Below are 25344 nucleotides of genomic sequence, written 5' to 3'. Positions count from 1 at the left end.
CTGTATATGACCCAACTGTACCACGACCACCATCATCAGTGCGAACCACCACCGCTAATAACCACAACCACATGCTACCTGATATACCACCTGAACAATACAACCATCACAGTAACCACCATCATCCCACCATCGCAAATCACGACCACATAAGCGACGCGATAGACCACTTGAACCACACATCTAACCACGCAACCACCACAACTATACCACCATCACAACACCTTTATGGCCTTCCCAGTCACTCCCACAATTTAACCAACAGCACTTATATTCCATTACCAAGATCACCACTTCCATTCCACCCACCTCCAATAACCACAACCATTGCTGCCGCTAACCACAACCATTGCTGCCGCTAACCCCAACCACCACAACTGCCACCATTTTACCAACATCAACACTTCTCCACTAACACGACTCCATCACTCCCTTATTATGAACACAGAATAGAAACTTTTAGCATACCATTACCAAGATCAGTTCCAAAAAAAAAAAACGAAAATCATGATTACCACGACCAACAAATGTTTCAATTTGTCAAATTTTGATATTTGCAAGGGGAATCACTTCGACAAAACGGAGATGGTTAGAGGGAGAGGGGAAAAAGGAGTAACGGGGAGAGCGAGAGAGAGGATATCAAGGAAAGAAGGTGGCGGAATGAGTTAAAAAAATGTAGGGAGCCATAAAACAGTCATTAGTCGACAACTTTCTGTCGACGACTTTCTTAGATTGAAGAAACTGAGTGAGGTGGAAGAGAGAGATGATGAGTTGGACAAAAAAGAAAAATATAATTACAAAAATGTCATAAGAGTAGGATTGGACGCCTTTGGTATAACAAAATTTGGGAGTCAACCAAACTCCCAGACACAATTGGGGTAAAATCGAACTCACAGACACATTTACGGGCCAAATTAGTTAGTTGATCACAAATTAGGGACTAAAAAAGAATTAACCCATAATTACTCCGCTTAGGTGGATTATCTAAAGGCCACCGCTTTGGGGAAAGCTAAATAGTTTCCGGGGTGTGAAATTTTAAAGGGAATATGCATAATTTTAGAGATTTTCTGGGGAAATAAATTTTAAGGGGAAATAAAAAAAAACACTCCACCTCACCTTAATCTATCTCCACCTCACCTCACTCTATCTCCACCTCACCTCACTCTCTCTCCACCTCACCTCACTCTCTCTCCACCTCACCTCTTTGTCTTCTCCGATTTGGTCGCCGGCCGGAAAATTTTCCGGCCGGCGACCATTAAAAAAAAAAAAAAAAAAAAAAATTTCACTCTCTCTCTCTCTAGAAACTCCGGCGAAGGGGTTTCCCTTCGCCGGAGTTCCGGTTTGTTGAAGAACAGACCAGATCTGGCTTGTTGAAGAACAGACCGATCTGGTCTGTTCTTCAACAGACCGGAAGTGGTCTGTTCTTCAACAGACCGGAAGTGGTCTGTTGAAGAACAGACCAGTCCGGTCTGTTCTTCAACAGACCACTTCCGGTCTGTTCTTCAACAGACCGGGACTCCGGCGAAAGAAAACCCCTTAGCTGGAGTTTAGAGAGAGAGAGAGAGTGAAATTTTTTTTTTTTTTTTTTTTTAATGGTCGCCGGCCGGAAAATTTTCCGGCCGGCGACCTAATCGGAGAAGATAGAGGTGAGGTGGAGAGAGAGAAGTGAGGTGGAGAAGCTATTTTGCTTTCCCCTAAATAAAATTGTCAAATAAATTTGACCAATTTTTGACCAAGTCTTCACACCCCGGCAACTTTTTAGCTTTCCCCAAAGCGCTGGCCTTATCTAAATTCCTAACGTAAAAGAAATAGAAATTCATCTAGAACTCGGATTCAAGAACCCCAAATCCTTAACCTTGTCAAACTCTATCTCTAAATATCTACCCCTCTTTAAATAGACATACAGATTCACAATGAGCATATTCTCTCAGACATCAAAAATTTCAATCACTCCTAAATTAGTCAATAAACCTTTGATCATCGTTATGTCCATATTCAATTGGAATAATGGAATTTGTGGTGATAATTTTGGTGATGAATTTGGTTTCCGTATCTTGCCCTGTTCTTCTTCTTCTTCTTTTGGATTAAACATGAATTTGGATACTACTGACGAAAATAATAAGAATAAGATGAAAACTGAAGAAAAAGATTATCCAAATTTTACAAAGAACACCCAAGGAGTTCAGAGTTCACAGTCATCATCGTCGAACAAGCGAAAGGAGAGTGCTACTGATCACAAGAATTCGTCGACTAATTCGATTGTTTCACAACTCTCTACCCTCAACAATTTTGACTCTTTTATTTTGTTTTGTAGGTGGTTTTAGATTATTTTTTTTCGCAAACAGAAACAATTGGTTTGTCTGATTTATTTTTATTTTATTTTTCACGACGTTAAATATTAAGATTTAATTAGTTAATTTAAGTTTAATTGTGTGGGTTTTAGTTGGTTCTTTCGATTGACATTACGAACTACAGCTTTTTCTTATATATTTATTTTTTAATTTGCGAAATTAGTTTAATGACTATAATTAATCGTAGTCAATTTCCATAAAGAAAAATTAGTTTAATGTTCATCTTATAAGAATATGACTTTACAGTATCTGTACTGTACCGCCCTCTATTGTGGGCCAAGTAAAAGTCATGTTTGCATGCAACATTTCCCGGCCACAGGGAATATATATAGGCGCCCCTCTTTGTTATTTGAGCCCGTTTTTTTACCAACCCATGCATTGAGCAAGTATTAGGGCACTCTGACCGGACCTAATACATGTTGACTTAAACAAAACAGACAAAGGCTCCCTTTCTCTTTACCTTAAAACTTCTCTATTTCATGTTCCCTCTTTATTCTAACAATGGGTGATAGTATGCCCGGCTAGTCTCCTAGTTGAATTCCGGTCGGATGATGTGGCCGGTCCAGATTTAGAGAGAGAGAGTTTTTCACTTTCTCTCTCTAAATCTGACCCGACTACGTCATCCGCCCAGGATTCAACTGGAAAACTGGTCGGGCATACCATCATTTTTGTTATTAAAAGCGTCTCATTTTACACATGAATCCTGAATTGCCCTAAAAATACAGTCAATTCTTGAGGTGGCATACTAAATTTCCCAGTAGGTATGAAAGGAGGAATTTGATATAGGTTTTGCCATGCTGGGGTTGACTGTGTGCATGCACTGATCACACGAATATTGAAAGAGAGAGACTTAGAAAACAAAAACCAAGATAGGGAGGGATCAGTTGTTGTAATGTGTGAATATTAACTAGTAAAATATTATACTACTAGTAGGTAATAGTGATGGAATCATAGGCCAGAGAAAAAGACATGCAGATGTCCTTTCTTCTATCAACATATTTAATTTCTAGTTTGCAGGAATAGTACCCTTGACATTTACTCATGTTCTTGTTTCCTTCTCCCCATCATCTTCTCTCTCTATCTCTCTCAAAAGAAACTAGTTAGATAGATGAGTTTAATATAGCACAATTCTCAACCTAAATTATTCTCTCTAAAAATGCATCAACAACCCTGCTTTAAACTAATCATAAAACATTTCTCACTAAAACAATATTAGCAAAAAAATATTTGGATAAATTCATAAATAAACTGTGATAAGTCAAAAATAATGACAAATGCTAAAGGAAGTTGTATTATTGCTCCACACGACTATTTGCTAGACACAACCGTTTTATTTTCCTATAAATTGCTAAACGACACTAAAAGTTGATTTATTGGTTTTATGTAGCAAATATTTTGTTGATTCTTAAATTGTTAAATACAACTATGTTTTACTTCTACAAAGTTATTTCCTAGCCACAACTTTTTCTTTTGTTAAATTATTTAAAAAAAATAAGATTTATTTTGTGAGTGTTATCTAGCAAATATAATGTTGAGAATCTAAAAAAAATATCATTCCAAATAGAACCCGAAAAATAATAACTATATAATAGATAAAATTTCTTTTAAAAAATGAATACCAATTTGACTCTAATACAATCTATTTTATATTTTTATTTTAAAAAAGAATACTAATTTGACTCTAACACATTCTATTTTAGAAATTCGTTTTGAAGACGATTACTAATTTGACTCACACACTCTATTTTAGAACTTTTTTTTAAGAGTCACTAATTTGATTATAACGCAATCTATCTTTTTTTTCTTTAACTAGTCTATCGTTAAGAGGGGGTGTCCAAGCACAACAAAAAATTGTTCCACTTGCAATATCTGAGAAGGAAAATCACTTTGTCAAGGTAATTTTGAAAGAAAATGCACCAGTTTCACGATTATATGTTAGTTGGAATCGGTATTATCAACCTTGTGCATTCGAACGAGGCTTGTCCTACCTCGAATTACAGCTTGGGATGATGCTCTAATTGGAATATAATATTTTTTGAATATATATAATTAATGCTCGATTAAATTTTATTTATGAACAATTAGTTATGGTAATAAATATTTGAACCCCTAGATTTTTAGAGAAAAACTCGGTTATATTTGATTTTTTTGTGGTGTTGGTTTAGCAATTTAGGACAATATTTAACTAGTTTTATTTAGTTATTTTTGTCCAATAGTTTTTTTTTTTTTGAGTAAAATAGAATTGTGTATAGTATGGAGGAGAAATTCGGTACTTGATTTTTGTTTATGGTGTTGCTTAGCAATTTAGGATGCTGTTTTAATTAGTTTTATTTGATTACTTTTGTCCGATAGTTGTCTTTAGTAAAATTAAAGTTGCATATAGTAGCATCCAAAATAATATCTACACTAAAGTTGTTTTTGGCCATCGCTTTGGGGAAAGCAGAAATGTTTCCGGGGACGACGGTGGAAAACAAAAAAAAAATGAAACCAAATGCACCTTAACGCCACCGGCAAAAAAGTCACCGGTCGGGTATTGGACAAAAGTAATCAAATAAAACTAATTATCTTTTCGCCGGCTACGGTCGACGACATCATCATCTTTTCTCTCTCCCCCCTTTCTCTCTATCTCTCCTTTCCTCTCTCCTCTCTCTCTCTCGCTCTCGCTATCTCCCTCTCTCTCTCTCTCTCTCTCTCTCCCTTCTCTCTCTCTCTCTCTCTCTCTCTCTTCTGTTTCTCTTTCTTCTCTTTTTCTGCTCTCCATCTCCGGCGAAGGGAAGGAGCCTCTTCGTCGGAGATCGTCTGGCTGCAAACCAGACGAGATCTGGTTTGCAACCAGACGATCTCAGGCGAAGGGGCTCCTTCCCTTCGCCAGAGATGGAGAGCAGGAGAAAAAACAAATGTAGCCGGAGATGGTGGAAGTCGCTGGAGCAAATTGAGGTCGTCGGAGATGGCGGTGGTAGGTGAGAGGAAGAAGAAGCTGAAAAAGATATGGTTGTTTGGGGAAAATGAAAAAGTCTAATTTATTTTTTATTTCCACCTAAAATTTCAAACCCCGGAAAATTTCTTTATTTCCCCGCAGTGGCGGACCCAGAAATTTTTCTTTATGGGGGGCACCATTAGTTAGAATAAAAAGCTTTAAATTATTCAAAATTTTGAGGTGAAGTTCACGCGAGTGCTATTTTTATTCTATTAGTTATATACCTCCGAACCAACTCCTTAACTTCTTTGTGAGTTGCATTGACTATATTCTCAATATAAATATTCAACCTCATATACATTCGACTTATAAAAAAAAATAGTAGTGTAAATCTTATTTCACAAGAAAGAGAGTGTTTTATGTCTTGAAACATTTTTTTGATGAAATACTTATGTCTTGAAACATGTTCACCACATTTTACATTCTTGAAGGAGTTAATGAAAGAGATTGTAGACTGAGTTTAAGAAAAAATAATAAGAAGTATAATGTATACATATATATAAGAAAATTGAAATAAAGAAGAAAAATAATAACATAGAGAAAAATGAGTCCAACAAAGTTACATGGAAGTCATTATCAAATTACAAAGAGAATCATATATATATATATATATATATATATATATGAAAATGAAACAAAAAAGAAAATGTAAATTATGGAGAAAAATGACACTAACCAAGTTAACCAAAGTCAACAGTGAAGACTCCAAAAAGAACTGATGGTGTGTTTGGTTGCAGGATTCCTAAGTAGGATTCTTATCAAAAGTGGAATTTGGTAGGAATCATGAATCCTTGGTCTGTTTGGCTACCAAGAATCCTAGGACTCTTGAATCCTAAGGATTCCTAATTCCAAAATTTGTATAGACCAAAATCCCACCCTACCCCCTAGGATTTGCTAGGATTTTGGATTAATGAACCTAAATTTCAAACTTAAAATCAACAAAAAAATATTTCCTTCTACAAAATCATTATTTTTTTCCAAAATCATTATTTTTTTCCAAAATCATATTTTCTCTAAAGACGTTTAAAAATACTTAAATAATAATAAATCATAGGATTCTTAGTTGCCAAACAAGCCAAAAATTATTACTTGGATTCATGAATCCGTGGAATCATGGATTCCAAGGACTCATGAATCCGCGGATTCATGATTCCGCCATCCAAACACACCATAATTTGAAAAAAAGGGACATAAAATTATGAATAAAAACCTAAACAATTGGCAGGAGGTGGGAGTCGAACTCCCAACCTGGGACGCGCACAACCGTATAAGGTTCCATTGTGCCAAACTTACGTAGTTATTTATAGTGGCTATACCAAATTACTTATTTTTTTTATGTGCTATTTAAAGGCCTATTTGAAATAAGTTTGGGGCCTGTGAGGGGGGGGGGCACGTGACCCCACAGACCCCTACGTGGGTCCGCCCCTGTTTCCCCGTAACACCAACTTTTTTTTCCTTATATTTGTTTGAGGACTTGGACAAAAGGTAAAAAGACGAGAGATCAATGGTGGTGGTAGGTAAGAAACCAATTGTCATCAGGAGCAAAACTCACGTTACCACAGCCCAATCGAAGTGTTTGTGTGTCCACTTTGTATCTATGTCTTTGTAATGACCTTTGTAGTTAATGCTAAAAAAAAACATACTTTTTGTTTGTAGACTACATCATGCATCTTTTAACAACAAAAAAAAAACTACATCTGATAAAAAAATATGTATTTTATAGTGTACCCAATTCAGTTTTTGGTAAAATAAATATGGTTTGATGTCGTTTTTACTTATTGCTTGTCAAATTCCACATTTGTCCGGTGAGACATATTTATATTTTAGCCTCCCAATGACACTTTCAATTCAACCTAATTCTTGGACATATTCCTCACCAAAATACTGAGAAATTCTCATATTAAAGTTGTACTTTTTGAGGTTTTGGCCAATTTTTTTTTTTATTTTTTTATGAAAGGGCCGATTTTATTTAGTTTTTGAATTAACAATGTTAGAAATCAATTTCCTCGAATTCCCTGCAGACTCCTACAAAGATCATATACATTTGTCTACATACGTAGACACATATAGACACAAATTGGAGCAGGTTGCGAGGACATCTCTGCTAAACTAGTAAGATACAAACAAATAGAGTAGAACAACTATGTCGAATCAAATAGAGTAGGAACAATATTTTGAATAATTTAAACATGCTTTAAATTACATTGAGGCCCTACCTAGGGTTTGAATCGCATATAATTAATTTATACAAGACAATGCTGGGAGTGGTTTAGAAGTTTGTCATCTATTTGGTGTCTTCACTGACTCCAACAATTATAAACTTAATTACTCTGAAACAGATTTTGTTGTCTACTTGCACAAGAATCATTTCACGAATTCAAAGTATATTAACATTTAAATCCAAGTTCTAAAAAATCTAGGTAGATTATTGTTTTTTTCACCATACTTCCTCAACACTAATAGATGGTACTTTCAATTTCCTCAGTAATTGGTAATTGAATTTATTCGTGACAACTACTTTTGTCAAAAATACTAAGACTGTATTCGTAGTGTTAGAAAAAATGTGATCACTGAGAAATATATTTGAAAATAGTGTTCCGTACACACATATATGCATCAAAAATTGCAGTTCTAACGTAATAGAATTCTTCCTCTAAACAAATTCAATTTATGGCAATCTTACCGTCGACAAAATCAAACTATAAAGTAAGGGATTATAATTACAAATAATTTCATTACGGAACATCATTCCCATAAATCACATTCTTTACCACACGCTAAACATGACTTGTGTTTTTGACAAAAATGATAAGGCAAAGGAAAAACTTATGTTTCAAACGAGTAGGAGACAAACTAAATTACTAATGGTTTAAAAGCTTTTATAGTGGGTCCCGAACTAGTAACATGCAGAGTATAATGGTCTAACAACTCTTATTTTAGAGCAATAGATTTTTTATTCAATATGCAAACTTTTGAGTTTGTATTTTGTTTACTTTTGATGAAGATTTATTGTGAATGACAAATGAATTGTCACAAGTACTACAAAGAAAAGACCGAAGTAAGTTGACGCGTCTTGTTGAATTTTATACCTCAAGTTTTAGTAGTCTTGACACTATGCTACTTAGCTCTCAGCTTGATAGTTACATTTACGATATGAGGCAGAATGATGACTTCTCAAATTTAGATCGAGGAGCTCATGCTAGATCATTGGTGGAAACTAAGAGAGATAAATCATATCATTTAGTTTTTTTTTGCTTATCACTTTAGCACTAATTTTGCCGGTTGCAACTACCTCATTTGAAAGAGCCTTTTCAGTTTTCAGCTATGAGTGATCGGTGGTTAAATGATAGTTTAGTAGTCTTTATTGAAAAAAAAATTGTGAAATTAACAATAAGTCGATTATGCGAACATTTCAGAATAAGAACTCTCGTAAAAGTCATTGTGTTTGTAATGGTTGATTGTATTAATATAATTAATGGATATAAATATTTTGTTAATTACTGTGTTTGCAAACAAAAATTATTTAAGTATATAAATTTGCACCCTCTGAGTGAAAATCCTAGATCCGTCCCTAAGTAAGAATAAATTTAGCACCAGAAAATTTTGAAAATAGGCTATCGGTATATATTTGTGTTCGAATTTTAACATCATGAAACAAAATCTCACCGTTTTTACTATAGTTAACTAACGGGTTTGTTTGACGTCGTTACTTTTTCATGACAAAATTAGCTCATGGCCTAGACTAAAAAAAACATTTTCATGTTCTAAACTTATGTGCGATACTTATATTTGCCTTCCCGTACAATAACTCAAAAGGCTAGTGAAATTTTGTTGAAAGAGAAATTGAAGATACAACGAGAAAGAAATTCAAACCCCTAATTTTGAAAGGGAACAACCAGAGAAGGACTTAGGCCTCATTTATGTACACAAATAGCTTATATTATGAGCTTTTCTATAGGTCTATAAATAAAAGCGCTTTTTAAAAATTTGTCTGAGTCGTTTGGTACGCTACATAGAAAGTGTGTTTATATCTTCAAAAGCTAGGATGTGACATTTGGTAAAAAAAAAAATGTAATCTTCGTATTGTAGTTATTCATTATATTAATAAAAAAATATATAAATATTAAAAACTAAAACAAAATCATATAAATTTTTTAATTTTTCATAATCACATAAAGATCAAAGTTTGAGAAATTTGAACCTTGTTTAGTGGTGATGAAGCTCAATGGTAGTGGACGTGTTGTAGTGGTGCTTAATGGTGGCAGAGTTATGGTAGTGATGGTGGTGGTGGAATGGAGGGGGTGTTGGTGGTTAGGGGATAAAGTTGCAACAATGGTAGTGAAATGGTGTTAGTGGATGTGGTATAGTGTGGTGGTGGAGTGGTCGATTTGTGACAATGGTGGTGAAGTGGTTGTGGAATGGTTGTGGTGGTAGTGGAGTTGGGGCGAAATTAGAGTGGTGGTGATAGAGTTCCGCCGAAGGTGAAATTACGTCGGAGGTCGTGGAATTGTGAGAGAGAGGATGAGGCGTCGGTGATGGTGGTGGAGTGGTTGTAAAAAAAAATTGATGATTGTAGAATAGTTGTGGTGGTGGAGTTTCGGCGAAAGTGGTGGACTGGTGGTGATGGAGTTGATCCGGAGGTGGTATGGAAGTGATGAAGTGTTGGTGATGGTGGTGGAATGGTGGCAGAGGTGGTGGGGTGATGGTTAGAGGTGGTGGAGTGATTGTGGTGGCAGAGGTGGTGGGGTGGTCCGGAGGTGGTATGGAAGTGATGAAGTGTTGGTGATGGTGGTGGAATGGTGGCAGAGGTGGTGGGGTGATGGTTAGAGGTGGTGGAGTGATTGTGGTGGCAGAGGTGGTGGGGTGGGTGTGATGGTGGTGGATGTTTATTGATGGTGATTAAAAAGATAAATATTTTATTTTATTTTCATAGTTAGCTTTTCAAACGCAGCTATAAAAAAGCCACAAAATTGTGACTTATGCTTTTTGAAGAAAATAGTTTTTCTAGCTTAAAATAAGCTACCACTTTTTTGAACTAAACGCTCAAAATTTTTAATAAGCGCTTAAAATATGCTAAAAGCTGGTTTTTAATTTTGTCACGCAAACAGGGCCTAGCTCAGCGCAAAAATTGACTTAAATTTTTGTTAAACAACGCTATACTCTTTAGGTATGAACAAATTTCAATTCGGATATAGTATACTTTACATATGTACATTTGACAATGATAGAATGATACAATTTTTTGCTTTTGACTTTCAGATTATGACTTTTTTTACTCCCAAACTTAATATTTTGCCCTAAAATCCCAACTTCAGACCTGTCTTACCCTATCATATTTACCAGTTTCTTACACTGATATAGGGTTATAGTAGCTACTAGGGTAATTTTCACACGCTTTTACAAAGTTTGTAGTATTAAAATCGAATACTTGACTGTGAATGTACGGTTAAAAACATTCAATGCGATTTGCAGGAAAAGGACCTCATCATCTCACATTTTTGACTGGTTTGATGTGATTCATTCAATGCTCATTGACTTCCCCCGGCCCATACACAGATTCGCATGGTAATTTTAGGTCACAAACTAGGGTATTTTAGGTACTCTAATTTTCTCATTGGTTTGGGACGGTGGTGCCCTTCCATTACGATTCGGAAGCAACCAACAATAGACTGAACTGGTCTAACCAAACTAGACTACCAAAAAGAGAATGTTTTTTCTAGTCCAACCGAATTGAATTTCATTAGTTTCGCCGGCCTTGTAGTCTTGGTGACTTCATAGTGCTTTAACGCAACGAACGATTTGAAGTTTCATTGTAGAGGAAGAGTTATTTTTGCACTTTACGATTACATTTATTTTGCAATGATGATATCTTATCTTCCGCGATAAAGATATGCAATCTCATAAATTTCATGCCGGCATTATAAAAATATTTAGAAGAACAAAATATTTTAAAGTAGGCAATATTTTGGTCTCTTAGGTGTCCTATATACCGAAAAAAAGGAAAACCGATACGTGTTAAATGATTGTTGAACAGTAATGCTATATGATAAGAAAAACTAAGGAAGTGACATAAATCTGACGTGGCTTGCCGTTATTATTTGTTCCGTAACATAAGATTTTCCGGCCAAGTTTTTCTTGTTCCTTAAAACTTTTTTTTTTATGGTTGAATGAATGAATATGGAGGGGAAGGGCAACAAGAGAGGGTCCATCTACTCTTTTTCTTTTTGTGCTCTATCAATTCAATTTTTTTTTTTATTGTAAAGCCTTCTATTGACATTAATTAGAGCATTTAACATCTTGTTACGTTACAAGGGCTTTTAATAGTTCCAACAACTTGTCTGTCTCATTTTCATTCTTTGTGTTTTCCTCTGTTGGATAATAGCCATCAAAGTTTCTTGATCCAACGGCTCATAATTAAACCGTCAAATTTTAGGGTTTCAAAAACATTCACTTTAATGATGAACAGTAATGATTATACCATGATTGAAATTACAGAATCTAACGGTAGCTATTTAGAGAGAAAAAATAGGGAGACGTGGTCATTTCTAGGTCTGGGTACCATCTATTAGGGTTTTGTGTCTCTCTCTTCCTTCTTTGCCCTACCCTCTTTTATTCTTTTATAACACCACCAAATCATTCCCCCTTCATTCTCACAACATTTCTCCTCTCCCTATTTAGGGAGAGAAAGTTGCTCGACTTTCATGAGAGATCAGAGAGAGAGAGAGAGAGAGAGAGAGAGAGAGAGAGAGAGAGAGGAGAAGTTGGAGAAGAAAATAGTGGGGAAGTTTTCTTTTTTGAGGGGACTGTTGTCTGGCTCGAGGCTAGTAAACCCTAACGATTGATCTCTTCATTGTTTAATCTTTCTAAAGAGAGAGAGATATAACAGAAGAGATTATCTGGTTTATCGTCGTCGGACCAGGCTTCATTCCCCCCAATTAAAGCTTCCATTATAACGAACCTTGATGTTAATTCTCTCTCTCTCTCTATATATAGGTATCTCATGCATGAGATCTAATGGTAAGTTTTAATGTTGGGTACTTTTAAATGTTATGGAATCTCTTGTTTTTCTAACTAACCCTAATGATATCTCTTCATGGTTGTAGTTTTTATTTCTAGAGAGAGAAACAGTATAAGAGATGGTCTTGGTATCTGTTTTAAACCAGTCTCTCTCTCTATATCTTGCTTTCTAATGCAGCAGATCTAATTGTGAGTTTTGGGTACTCATGAACTTAGGGTTTCTTTTAAGAAAGACATTAAAAAGGTTGGTTCTTCAGAGCAGATTGGTGTAATGATGAAAAATGTTTGACTTGTTTTTCTTTATCTGACTAAATCATAAAGGTATTCATCATTACACTATTATTTTTTAAAAACATAATGATGGTTTCATCATTGGAGATATTGTAGTCATGATGGCTTTAAGGATCTGATCTGTTTTTTTTTTGTTTGTTACTTTTTCAGATCTGAGTGTTTCTCAAGGGTTTCATCAATCTTGAGAGAGAAACTGTGGTTGAGATCTGAAACTTGACTCTTCTGAAAACAAGACAGTTGTTTACTTCTATAGCATGAAAGTACTTCAACTTTTTGATTCTTTCTTTTCAACTTATACTTTTTTCATGTAAAAGTTTATGGGTTTATAATCTTGTTAGTTGTTTACTCATGGTGCTTGTAAATCTATATGGTTCTTTATATCTTGTTTTTATTTCTTAATTATTTAATCAATGAAACCCTAAAAGATTTTATTCATTACAAAAAACTATTTAAGGTTTACTCATGGTGCTTGTAAATCTTTAATGATGGATTGTGGCAATATTGCCTCTCAAATCCAACCAACTATCTCAACATAGAAAGAAGAATGAAGACAAAAGATTTACTTCCTTATTATTTGTAATTAGATTTAGGTTATTTCCATACTGTAATTATACTTGCTAGTTTTAGTTTCCTCTCTTATGTAAACTTCTTCATTGTAAACCTCTATATATAATTGTTCCACATAAATAAATTTACCTTTGATTCACAATATCTAGAACAATTATCTCAAGCTATTATTTTCACACAATTATTCCCAAACTATTATTTTAAGCTAGACTGATCATTCAAATGAAGTAGCCTCTCAATACAATAAAGGTGGGGGTTGTTGTTTTAATTGGACATTGATGTGAGAAGTACTGAGGAAATTTTGTGTGAATACTCTCATTTGGAAACCTTCTTTTCTTGGAAAGTGAATTTTTGTTCACCTATTTAAGAGTGAAATCTTTGTTGATGAAGAGACATTAATGGAGACCAAGATATTTTCTTATTATGATAATATAGCAAGTTAGTGAAGAATGTAATGATTTTGTAATTGTAGGTATGTGTGAGCTAGGTGTGTTTCTCTTTTGGAAAGCAGTGTTTCATTAGTTTTTTTTTTTCTCATTGTTTGAAACTAAAGTGCCTAAGTCAAATAGAAATAAGGTTGTATTTGATATCAGATAAATAATTCCATAGAAATAAAAGAGTTCCATGGAAAGTCTTCCTCAAAATTTATTTCGTGGAAATAAGAGTTCTTTCGTTTGGCAATCATTTATTATTCTGTGGAATTACCGACTCTATTATTTGGTTGACAACTAACTTCTACGAAGATAATATTCAATTAAGAGTTTTTATTTACCCTTATGTAGTCAAAATGTCATTTTGAACATCTATAACAATAAATATTAAGTGGGTCCATGGGTATATAGTTCAAAATAATTTTCAAAAAGGGTTTAGGATCCAATCTTCCCAAAAATGGATTTTTAGTCCTTTTACCATATGGACATAAAAACCCTCACTTTCTAAAACAGAGTCCGTCAATGTCTCACCTTCATATTTCACGGGTTTTTTATTTGGGGGCGGAAAGAATCTGGAAAGGCAAGATTTGGATGTGATTTGGGGGTTTTAATAGGAAGAAACACATCAAGGACATTTCTAAAACAGATTTTCCAAAACAGATTTGGAAAACGAATATTTTCCAAAACAGATTTTCTCTCTCATCCTTTCAGATTTGGAAACCAAATCTATATATCACTTCTCTCAATTAACTTTCAGATTTGGAAAGAGAATATTTTCTGAGATCAATTAGCGTGATTTGGGAGTTAATATTCAAAACATATATATCAACTTTCTCTCACTTAACTGTCGTTTTTACTCATACATAAACACACATCGAATACAAATTATGAAACAAGTTTGTAATTATGTGTTATTTATGACGAGGAAACCATAGTTTGTCATGTGTACAACGTAATTTATCATATGTATGTGTGTCATGTCCATTATGTACCATTGAATACTTAGATTATTTTCTGACATAAATTACATGTTTTTTACGCGTACATGTCCATTATGTACCATAAATTATGGTAACATGTTAGGATATGTAAATCTGAAATCATGTTTTTTGTTATAAAGTATGTGATTTATCATAAATTATGTATACTGTATTAAAAATAATACAACCTTTATACGACTGAAATGAAATTTTATTGAACAATAATCTGTTATTTATTGTGAATGAAAAGAACATAGTAGACTAGGTAACTTAAAAACAAACTCCGTTGGAATGTTGCCCGAGCTCTCGATCCTTACTGTCTTTGGTCTTTCAGGTCTACGGCGAATCAAACATGGTAGTGTTTCTTACTCTTCATTAAATGTACGTGGTTCATCAAAGTTAAGGCAAGACTTATATGTTCCTTATAAGTCTTCACATAAGACTCAGTTGTCCAAACAGGATTATAGAAACAATCTTCTTCATCGTAATTTATTCTTCTATAGTTTATGTGATGATTCCATAGGAAATTCCATCACTGCTGGTTTACTACAAGAAAAAAAAACATATACATTAGTTTGAAAAATATATAATTTATCATGAATGACATTAAACAATGAATAAACTATCCATAATGTTTGATAAACTTCAACATGTGTTAGAGATTAATAGTATTTTAGTTTAAATCACATTGACACTGTAATATAACACAAATATGTGTAATTTGATATAAATTACAGGTACTGTTTCAGAAATTACGCAATTAGCCATTCAGAGCAAACTGAATTCACCATTCGGAGCCAACCGAACTATCCATTCGGAGCAAACCGAATTAGCTATTCAAAGGAGTTCGACAAGATAACAAAAAATGAAAACATGAGAGTTAATTTAGACCTCTGAGTCAGATTTTAGATGTAACTTAGAGTGAGAACATAAATGCTACTTTGGTTGTAGAAATTTATGGTTACCATAACTCAATTAGCCATCAGATGGGTCCAACTCGAGTTAATTCAGACCTAGAGTCAGATTTTAGATCTAACAGAAGTGAGAAAACAAACGCTGCTTTAGTTGTAGAAACTTATGGTGCTCAAGGTAACATCAGTGCCTTTAAAATATATGTACATGTATGTACTGCTCAATTGCTCTTCCGAGGATGGATGAAAAGCCCATAAGAAATTTGCTAACATTCTACTCTATTTAGAATGCCAGCCCAACGTTCCGAACTTTAAATGTCTTGGGCTTATGGTTGTTCTTGGGCTTACGGGTTTTCTTGGGCTTGGGCGTGGGTTCAGTCTGGTCCTGGGCTGTGGGAACTGAGGAAAAGTGTAGATCATTTGACATTAGGGAAATTTTATACACACTCACTTTTTTTAAAATTATATACACTCAGCATGTCGTAATTGTGGGCCAAAAATTAGGTTTGATGTGAGTGTGTAACAAAAGTGGTAGGTGCATTTAACATTTCTTTTATCACTATTGGCTAATCGCCCCCTTTTCTACATGAACACTGCCATCTTGGTATATTTCTTGTATCGATTGTTCTTTTTAATTTTATAAAACCGTTCTTTTTTTACCATCTCCGACTTTGCCCCCTCCATATGCCTAACATAACTTATCAAATTGATATAGAGACAAGATATCTATGGACTGCGGATCAATCTGATTCATCAAACCATATCTTGTCGAACCATTCCAGATCTTGTTCATGTGATTGTTGAATTCATCCACTTACGAAAAGCTTAGTTGGAAGTCTTTTCATTTCTTTCCCTTTTATTCCTAATACTTTGTAAATAGAGATGCCTTACCGCTTTAGTGCATGCGACTACGAATTGCTAAAAGTTATTTGAAATCGGTGTAAAGCATAAAATTAAATTCTAAACTTACTTTTGATTTATGAAAAAGACTATCCTTAGTCATCTTGTACCAAAGGAAAATCACAAATAAAATAAAATAGAGCATTTTGATTGAAAGTGGGTGCACGGAATATTGTTCTAATAAGATGCTTTTTGTTCCATAAATCCATCTGGAATGATAAAAAATTAGTTGGATTTTTAAATCCTCAGGGGTCCATTATACTATCTTTCTCATCAAATGGGTACAACCGGTTGGTCATGCATTTATATACCTGTTTTTCTACATTTATGGAATCAATCAATCTTAACCATACAGCTGATGAGATTTAACAAGTTTAGATTAGATGTGAAAAATGTGTCAGAATGCTAAATTATAACTATATGCATGTTTTTCTTTGTTGCATGTTAGTGTGGGTGATAAAATGATCCAATTGAAGTTTTTTAGGCCATAATCAAATTATGATGAAGTCTTAGGTAGGTTCCTTCAATCTCTCGAGGCACTACACATTATGGGATCCTAAGCTTCACCTTTTAAGGTACATGTTGGTAAAATTTTGTCCATTTTTAGGGAAACAAAACAAATTTAGGAGATACAAAACTGTTTGTGTGAAAAATGTGTTTTTTTTTTTCTCCAAGTCTTTGCTACCACTTCTCTTCACGCTAGCAAGGATCGTGAACGACTAAAATTTGCCCGACCCTTTCTTGTGTGAGGAGAATAAGTAATGTTGGACTCCTAGAAGAAATAAATCAAAATTTCACCCAAATTTTTGGAAGTAGAAATTTTTTGGGAGATTTTGACACTGACTCCTGCTTTTATATCGCTATTAGGACTACACCCCGTTTTTCTAACACTTTTATTTCTAGTTAAATGTCAGTTGGGTGAATCAGGACAAAAATGCCCTTATGTATGCTTTTGACATCAACCCCCACTTTTATATCGATATTAGGACCACATCTCCATTTTATAAAACTTTTGATTTATACCCCCACATGGACAAAAAACGTTAATTTCTAGGTAAATGTAAGTCGTGGGAATTGGGACAAAAATGCCCTTATTTAAATTTTAATTTTCATTTCAATACCTTCTTCTTTTTTCTTCCGTTCATCAACCACAGACAACTATTCCCTTCATCGACTACCGCCACCATCATCATCATCTTCGTCATCTTCTCCGACCTACGCAACAATCGTCACAATCTTAATCTTCACAAACTGCTTGAACTAATTTTCTTGATAATGAGTCTTATAATCTTCATCATCTAAAGTCCATCATTATCAGCACTACCCAGATAATAATTTTGCGAAATTTTGTGAAAAGAGGTATCAACAACTTACGTCCTAAAATGGAGTCATCTCATTTCAAAAACACGGACCGAAGTATGAACAACTTGTACATCTCAAAATGGAGTCACCTCGTTAAAAAACATGGACCATAATGAGGTTGTCTTGAAATCATGGTGATCTTCGGCTATTACCGCCACCACCACCGCCAACATCATCATCATCTGCTTAATCAACTCTTAAATTTAATTTCTTCTATGAGCTGACCTCTAACTCAATTATCACTAATCAACCAAAGAATGCATACAACTTTGATAACTGATTAAACCCCTTAAGGTTGATGATGGTTGTGATGGTGGCTTGTGAAGATAAAAATTGTGCTGATAGTTGTGCAGGGATGTTGGGAGTCGATGAAAGCGAATGGTTGTCTGTGCTTGATGAAGTTATAGAAGAAGAAGGTATTGAGAAAGAAATTAAATTGTAAATAAGAGTATTTTTTTTTCCTGATTCACATGTGTGATTCACACAACCGAAATTAAACTAGAAACTAACGTTTTCTGTCCACGGGTATAAATCAAAAGTTTTAAAAAATAGGAGTGTAGTCCTAATATCGATATAAAAGTCGGGACCAATTGAAGTCAACAAAACATGAATAAAACAAAGGAAATAAATAAGAAGTTCATGGAGTAAAAAAACATAACTATACTTTGCATGGTATTAGTCATCAACAGCCAATTGAATCTTCTAACTACTTTTTGTTTGTCTATTTAGTACTATAAGTTTCTCTCTCTCTCTCTCTCTCTCTCTCTCTCTTTCTATATATATAGATATTTAAGAAATTGTATTCATGAGCAAGATTTACAAAAGTAATAACCCCATGGAAGCAAAATCCTTCCAATTCATTCTTTTGATAATCTTTTCTTTCTTCACTATTGTAACTAGCACCAAGAGCCAAAGTAGTACTCTTAGAAGCCAACCTTTCAAAGGGAGATGGAAGTTATTAAAGAAAAGTATTGGAATTTCAGCAATGCATATAGCATTACTACCAAATGATAGAATCATATCATTTGATAGAACTGATTTTGGTCCATCAAATATTACATTACCAAATCAAAAATGCAAAAAACTTGACCTAAACCAACCTCTTCAAGATGATTGTTATGCTCATTCTATTGAATTCAACCCTAATAATCGAAATGTTCGTCCTCTTACCGTTTTAACCGATACTTGGTGTTCTTCGGGTTCACTTGCTTCGGATGGAGTACTAGTTCAAAGTGGTGGGTTTAACGATGGGGAACGAGTTGTTCGATTCTTTCAACCTTGTTTGGATTGTGATTGGATGGAAGATGAAGAAGGACTAGTTGTTCCTAGATGGTATGCTTCTAACCAAATTTTACCTAATGGGAAAATTATTGTTGTTGGTGGTAGAGGACAATTTAGTTATGAATTTATTCCTAAGAGTTCATCAAAATTAGATTATAAAGTCTTTGATCTTCCATTTCTTAAAGAAACTTCTGATATTGTTGAGAATAACTTATACCCATTTCTTCATTTATCACCAGATGGAAATCTTTTCATATTTGCTAATACTAGATCAATATTACTTGATTATGAAAGCACTAGGGTTTTGAGAGAGTACCCGGCTATGCCGGGTGAAGTTTCCCGGAACTACCCTAGCACCGGTTCTTCGGTTCTTTTGCCATTGAATCTTGGATTGGTTAATACAAGAACTGGTTCACCAGATGCTGAGGTTTTTATCTGTGGTGGGTCAAGACCCGATTCTTTTCTTTTCGCTAATAACGGGACGTTTTTACCCGCTTCTACCTCTTGTGGTAGGATGGTTATAACTTCCGAAGATCCGAAATGGGTGATGGAAGAAATGCCCATTAATAGAGTTATGGGTGATATGATTTTATTACCAAATGGTGAAGTTTTGATTATAAATGGAGCTAAAAATGGTACTGCTGGTTGGTATATTGCTAGAGACCCGGTTTTAAACCCGGTTCTTTATAAACCGGATTTACAAATCATCGAAAATTCAAGTAGATTCGAGGTATTAAACCCATCGAAAATCGCTCGAATGTATCATTCAACTGCTCAATTGATGTCTGATGGGCGTGTTTTAGTTGGTGGTAGTAACCCTAATTCCAATTACAATTTTACTGAGCTTTATCCAACTGAATTAAGCCTAGAAGCCTTTTACCCACCTTATTTTAGTTCCAGAATTGCTCGGCCTCAGATTAATTGGGTCAAACCTGGAACCGAAATTACATATAAGAATCGGTTCCAAATTGGATTTAAATTAAAGAAGAGTGTTGAGTTGGAGAAGATACATGTGACAATGGTGGCACCATCATTCACTACACATTCTTTCTCAATGAATCAAAGATTGATGGTTTTGGATTCCGGTAAACCGTGTCAGATTTCCGGTAGGAATTATGTAATCGGAGTTAATGCTCCGGCCACGTTATTTGTTGCACCTCCTGGGTATTATCTTTTATTTGTGGTGCATTCAGGAGTTCCTAGTAAGGGGAAGTGGGTTCATATTAGTTAGTTTTTCTTTTAGTAAATGACAATCAAGGAATTTGTTTGATTATTTGTCAATTTTTTGTGATTAATTTTCATGAATTAAGGAAATAATTCTTGAAAATGTTCTTGTTCCAGCTTTGATTTGATTCAAATGTATTTTTTTTGTTGTCAAAAGGGATTTAAATGTTTTTGATAACTGTGATTTTTTTTCTTTATTGATTTATAAGTCAATGTTTGGTTAAATTATGAATCGTTGCGAATAAGTCATTTGTTTATTGGTAATGTACCAAAATTAATGATATTTGTTTTATGTTTCTTATTTAAAATTAACTATGACGAACGACGTCGGCCTATCAAATGAACTCATTTGTATCTTCAACAAAAAGAAAATAAGCTAATTTGTGAATTTGTCCAATCCAAAACTAATATCGAACAATATAATAAGAAGTAAACGCCTAAAGATTCCTAATAAAATATTATATTTCATTCTCATCAAAAAAAAAAATATTATATTTCATTCGTTGTATATTGCACTGGTGGGACAACTATAGCTATTTAATCATTAAGCACAAAGAAAATAGGTAGTCTTAGTCTTTTAATAGGCTAGTTTCGACCACTTTCAAATTAATTTATCTTTTTTTCAATTGTCAGCATGTCTCGAACTCTTAATTTTTTAAGAAGAAAGAGTCTAATCAAGGATTGTTGGCAAATTAGTTTATATCTTTATCCTACTTATGGACAGAATTTTACACAAACGAAAAGTAGCCTGACTAATTGACTAAGTCGTGGGGACACTGAACTTTTGTATTTGAAAATATTTCAAAAGGTATCTCTGAAGTAGGTCGCGACTGATAGAGTAAGTCTTGATCAAAAGGTATCTCCAGAGGCAGTTATCGATACTATGGAGAAATACATACTCAGACGTGCACGTACCAAAAAATGTGAGCCTTGTAAGTTTGTGTCTTCTCATCTAAGAGCATCTCCAATGCAAAATGAAAAAAAACTCAAATTGCCCTATGTGTCAAAACTCAATTGAGTTTTTCTTTCCTAGATGCAGTATTGAGATCCTCAATTCAAAAGACATCTCCAATGCAACACTCCAAATTTTTTAAAATAACTTAGGTATCATTTCCTAGATGATTAGATTCGCTTTTGATGTTGAGTGGCCAATTGATATCTTCAAGAGAAATTGAAGGAGTTGAAGGAGATGTCCTTCGACCAAGATGGCAATGCGAGCAATATGTCGGATAGGACAATTGATGTGGAAGATCATCAAGTCCGATTGATTTAGGGATCGTAGAGTTGTAGCTAGAGACCAACTACGATCGTCGAATTACGGAGTAATTCGCGGCTAACTTCGATCGGATCCTACAACGGGTTACACATAAGAGTGACAAATTGATCTAAGATATGACTAGTGGGAGTGAGATATAATCACGGGAGTGTCCCATAAACATATCTCATAGGCCTAAAAGGGAATTAGGCAAAGATAGTACAAAAAGGCCAAAAACAGGGTTTTTGGGCCTAGACCGGTTCGGGTACTTCTAGGACTCGGATTGGGCTGAATTTTGGAGGGTTAGTTGCTGATATAATAAAAATTATATCTGCCAATTTTCGTGGTGTTTGGGCACCTCCTCCTTAGGGAATTGAGAAAATACCAATAGTTGCTATTTTCGACTATTTCCCTAAATCTTATTCTAAAGGGTGTTTTAGGAAACCTAAAAGGAGGTGGATTCTTATTAGGGTTCTATATAAACACTCTTAGGGCAGAGAATAAGGTGTGGAATTTCTCTCTAAGCTTTCTTACTCTACCACATCAAGTAGAGAGGAGAAAGTGAGCTAATTCCCATTACTATCAATCTAGTCAAAGAAGAAGGTGTTCTTCTATCCAACCACCATTGGTGTGCTAGCTATACAACAAGGTGGGAGATCAAGTTGATTGCTCGTGTCCCAAGTAGAGGAGCTACACTTGAAGCTCTTGGTCTTCTTCAATCAATTCAACTAGTTCGAGGGAAAAGCGATTAAGGTAATCTACTATCTCCATTAGATTAATTACTAGTTTTGCATGTGATCCTGGGGATACTAGTGTAGACATTAGATGTCTTATTTCCGCTATAAACACTAGTATAAGGGTTTAAATCCCTACAGAAATCTCAATTATTGAGTTTCTTCTTAAGACATCTCAACATTAAATGATGCCACGTCATTTTGAGATCTAAGTTGAGTGTTGCATTGTGAGAGTTTTTTTACAAAAGACTCAAAAGATCTTAGGTGACACTTTGAATTTTTCAATTTGAGTGTTGCATTGGAGATGCTCTAAAGCTTAAAGGAAAAGAAAAAATATTACGAGTTTAACTGAATAAAAAATCGTGCTCTTTAGCAATTCTTCACTGAGTGAAAGATATGGAAAGGAAAAACAAATGCTAACAAAGGGATTTAAACTTGGGTTGCCTTCCCATACAACCGCCAGAGCTAGAGGAACCTTAGTTATCATTAAGGTTACTCTAACTACAAAGACCATGAACCTGGTCGGGCAATCGACCACGCTGGTCTCCAAGTAGGTCCCACCTTCATCCCAGCATAATGTAAGATGTTAGGGTTATTTTTCAAATGACTCCCAACTTCGTGACCAGCTTCCTGCCTAGCCCCCTATTCTAGCAAATATTTTTGTATGGCCTCCTTTTTCAGTTACCGTTAACTTTCTGTTACTCTCTCTCTCTTCCATCTCATCTCTTCTCTCTGCCAACTCACCTATCACGTCACATCATCATCTTCTCCGGCAGGAGTCGCCGGCTCGGCGAAAAATTATTTTTTTTCTTCTTCTTCTTCTTCTTCTTCCTCTCTCTCTCTGTTCATCTTCCTCTCTCTGTTCTTCTTCCTCTATCTCCCTCTCTTCCCCTCTCTTCTCTCTCTATAAAATGGCCGGCAAAGGGGGGAACCCTTCGCCGTCCATTTTAGAGAGGGGAGGAGAGAGAGAGGAAGAAGAGAAAGTAGGAGAGAGAAAACAGGAGAGAGAGGGGAAGAAGAAGAGAAAATAGGAGAGAGAGAGAAATAGAGGAAGAAGAGAAAAAAAATTTTAAGTTTGAAGGTCGCCGACCGGAAATTTGGTCGACCAGCGACCCCTGCCGGAAATTTGGCCGACCGGCGACTCCTGCCGGAGAAGATGATGATGTGGCGTGATAGGTGAGTTGGCAGAGAGAGGAGATGAGATGGAGGAGAGAGAGAGTAACGGAAAGTTAACGGTAACTGAAAAAGGGGACCATACAGAAATATTTGCTAAAGTAAGGGGCTGGGCAGGAAGCTGGTCACAAAGTTGGGGGTCATTTGGAAAATAACCCAAAATTTTACGACTATAATAGGGTCTTTTCCAACACTATATATAGATGTTCAATTCAAATGTTGGCCAACTTTGACCAGTCAATAGATAGACCTGAAGCTGCACATATGTATCAAGATCCGTAATGTAACACCCCAAGCCTTAGCAGTTGCCGATATTGTCCCCGCTTTGACCACCTTACACAGGTACGGGGTTTTGTCCTTTTGGGTAGGCATCGGGGACATCCGATAAAATTGGAACGATACAGAGAAGATTAGCATGGCCCCTGCGCAAGGATGACACTTTGCATTCGAAATTGTAAGAATTTACTTATGTAACTCTCATGTTGCTGAACCGAGGCCTTTTGGGTAGGCTTGTGGTGCCTTCGCCAAGGACAAAACCCCGTACCTGTGTAAGGTGGTCAAAGCGGGGACAATATCGGCAACTGCTAAGGCTTGGGGCGTTACAAAGTGGTACCAGAGCCGAGGACGACTCTTGGGAGGGTCGTGGTGCCTTCGCCAAGACAAAACCTCACACCACGTTGAGTGGTGGCTAAGTGAGGACAAAATCGTTGTGGGGGGTCCACGGTGTCACTGCGTACTCTGATGGTCGGGCGAATCGTGTGTCGTCGCCCATACCGAGGCCTTTTGGGTGGGCTTGTGGTGCCTTCGCCAAGGAGAAAACCCCGTACCTGTGTGAGGTGGTTAAAGCGGGGACAATATCGACAACTGCTAAGGCTTGGGGCGTTACACGTAACCACCTGCGTGAGCGCTCGATAAAACTACCAGAAAAGTGCATCTGAAATAGTTCTGTCACCTGAGCCCAACTCTAATGTGAGAGATTGTTAGGGCTCGATACAGGTTTCGTATGCACCTTGAATCCTGTTGAACCAAAGACAAGCGAAGAAGTGAAATTTGAGTCAACTCTTGCCTTGAGCTCTGCGTTGACCTTAAAACAAAGTAGGGAAGTATGCAACCAACTGCACACCTTTAGCTCGGCTTTACTCGAGACTAGGGAAGAGGTGGATCTGAATCAGCTCTGTCCCCGGCCATGCTCTGAATGGAGAGGCAAAATAGGGAGGTTAAATGAAGTCAGCTCGACACCTTGAGCTTTCTCTGCCTAGGAGAACGACGATTGCACGAAGTATCAGTAGTGAAAGATTCGCTTACACACACTGTTATTACTAGAAGATATGATCATGTCAGAAGATACACACATGGTCAATTACCTTAACGATCACGCCATTGAGTTATCATGAAGCATTCAAGCCAGTATTTTACCTGGTCAATTACCTTAACGATCACGCCATTGAGTTATCATGAAGCATTCAAGCCAGTATTTTACCACCACATCCGAACCTTTATAAGCATAGCAAGTTTGTCCCAACATGAAGACTGAATTATAACCTCGAGCACTAAACTAATTTGAGCATCAAAGTGCCTTTACAGGTACTTTCCGATTCGAGTCGTCACCGCAGTAAAGGAAGGTCGATTTTTCAAGTATTAAAAAATGAATTTTCTATGATTATTTGGAAAATCACTTTGTGACATCATCAATGGACAAATACATATTTTCCCACTTTTATAGAGGATATCAGATCTCTTTCTCTTTCCTTCACTTTCCTTCACATTCACTCTCTAAAAATCGAAAAAGTACCAAATTTTAGTGTCACTTTTAAATGTGACCATAAGGTGTCGGTGGAGGGTATTTCTAAAGCGGAGGGAACCAAGTTGAAGAAGGTACTTCAGCATCTT

The 25344-nt window shown here is 35.6% G+C and overlaps 1 long non-coding RNA gene and 2 pseudogenes across 2 annotated transcripts; all 3 read left to right on the top strand.

Moving 5' to 3' along the window:
* Nucleotides 1-11998: 11998 nt before the first annotated feature.
* On the top strand, nt 11999-13345 carry LOC147569315 (uncharacterized). Its single transcript, XR_015231235.1, has 3 exons — nt 11999-12345; nt 12432-12666; nt 12787-13345. It is a non-coding gene; the product is annotated as an uncharacterized LOC147569315 (long non-coding RNA).
* A 5193-nt stretch (nt 13346-18538) lies between these two features.
* LOC147569314 (aldehyde oxidase GLOX1 pseudogene) lies at nt 18539-20583 on the top strand (annotated as a pseudogene). Its single transcript, XR_015231234.1, has one exon. The product of XR_015231234.1 is annotated as an aldehyde oxidase GLOX1 pseudogene (transcript).
* Nucleotides 20584-23808: 3225 nt separating this feature from the next.
* LOC147569313 (U6 spliceosomal RNA) lies at nt 23809-23921 on the top strand (annotated as a pseudogene).
* The last annotated feature ends 1423 nt before the right edge of the window (nt 23922-25344 follow it).

The sequence above is a fragment of the Eschscholzia californica genome, unplaced genomic scaffold (genome assembly GCF_041429995.1).
Source record: "Eschscholzia californica isolate CP2 unplaced genomic scaffold, dmEscCali1.0.p SCAF_1, whole genome shotgun sequence".
Lineage (NCBI taxonomy): Eukaryota > Viridiplantae > Streptophyta > Magnoliopsida > Ranunculales > Papaveraceae > Eschscholzia > Eschscholzia californica.
Note: the sequence above shows the minus strand (reverse complement) of the source record. Positions and strands in the feature narration are given on the sequence as shown.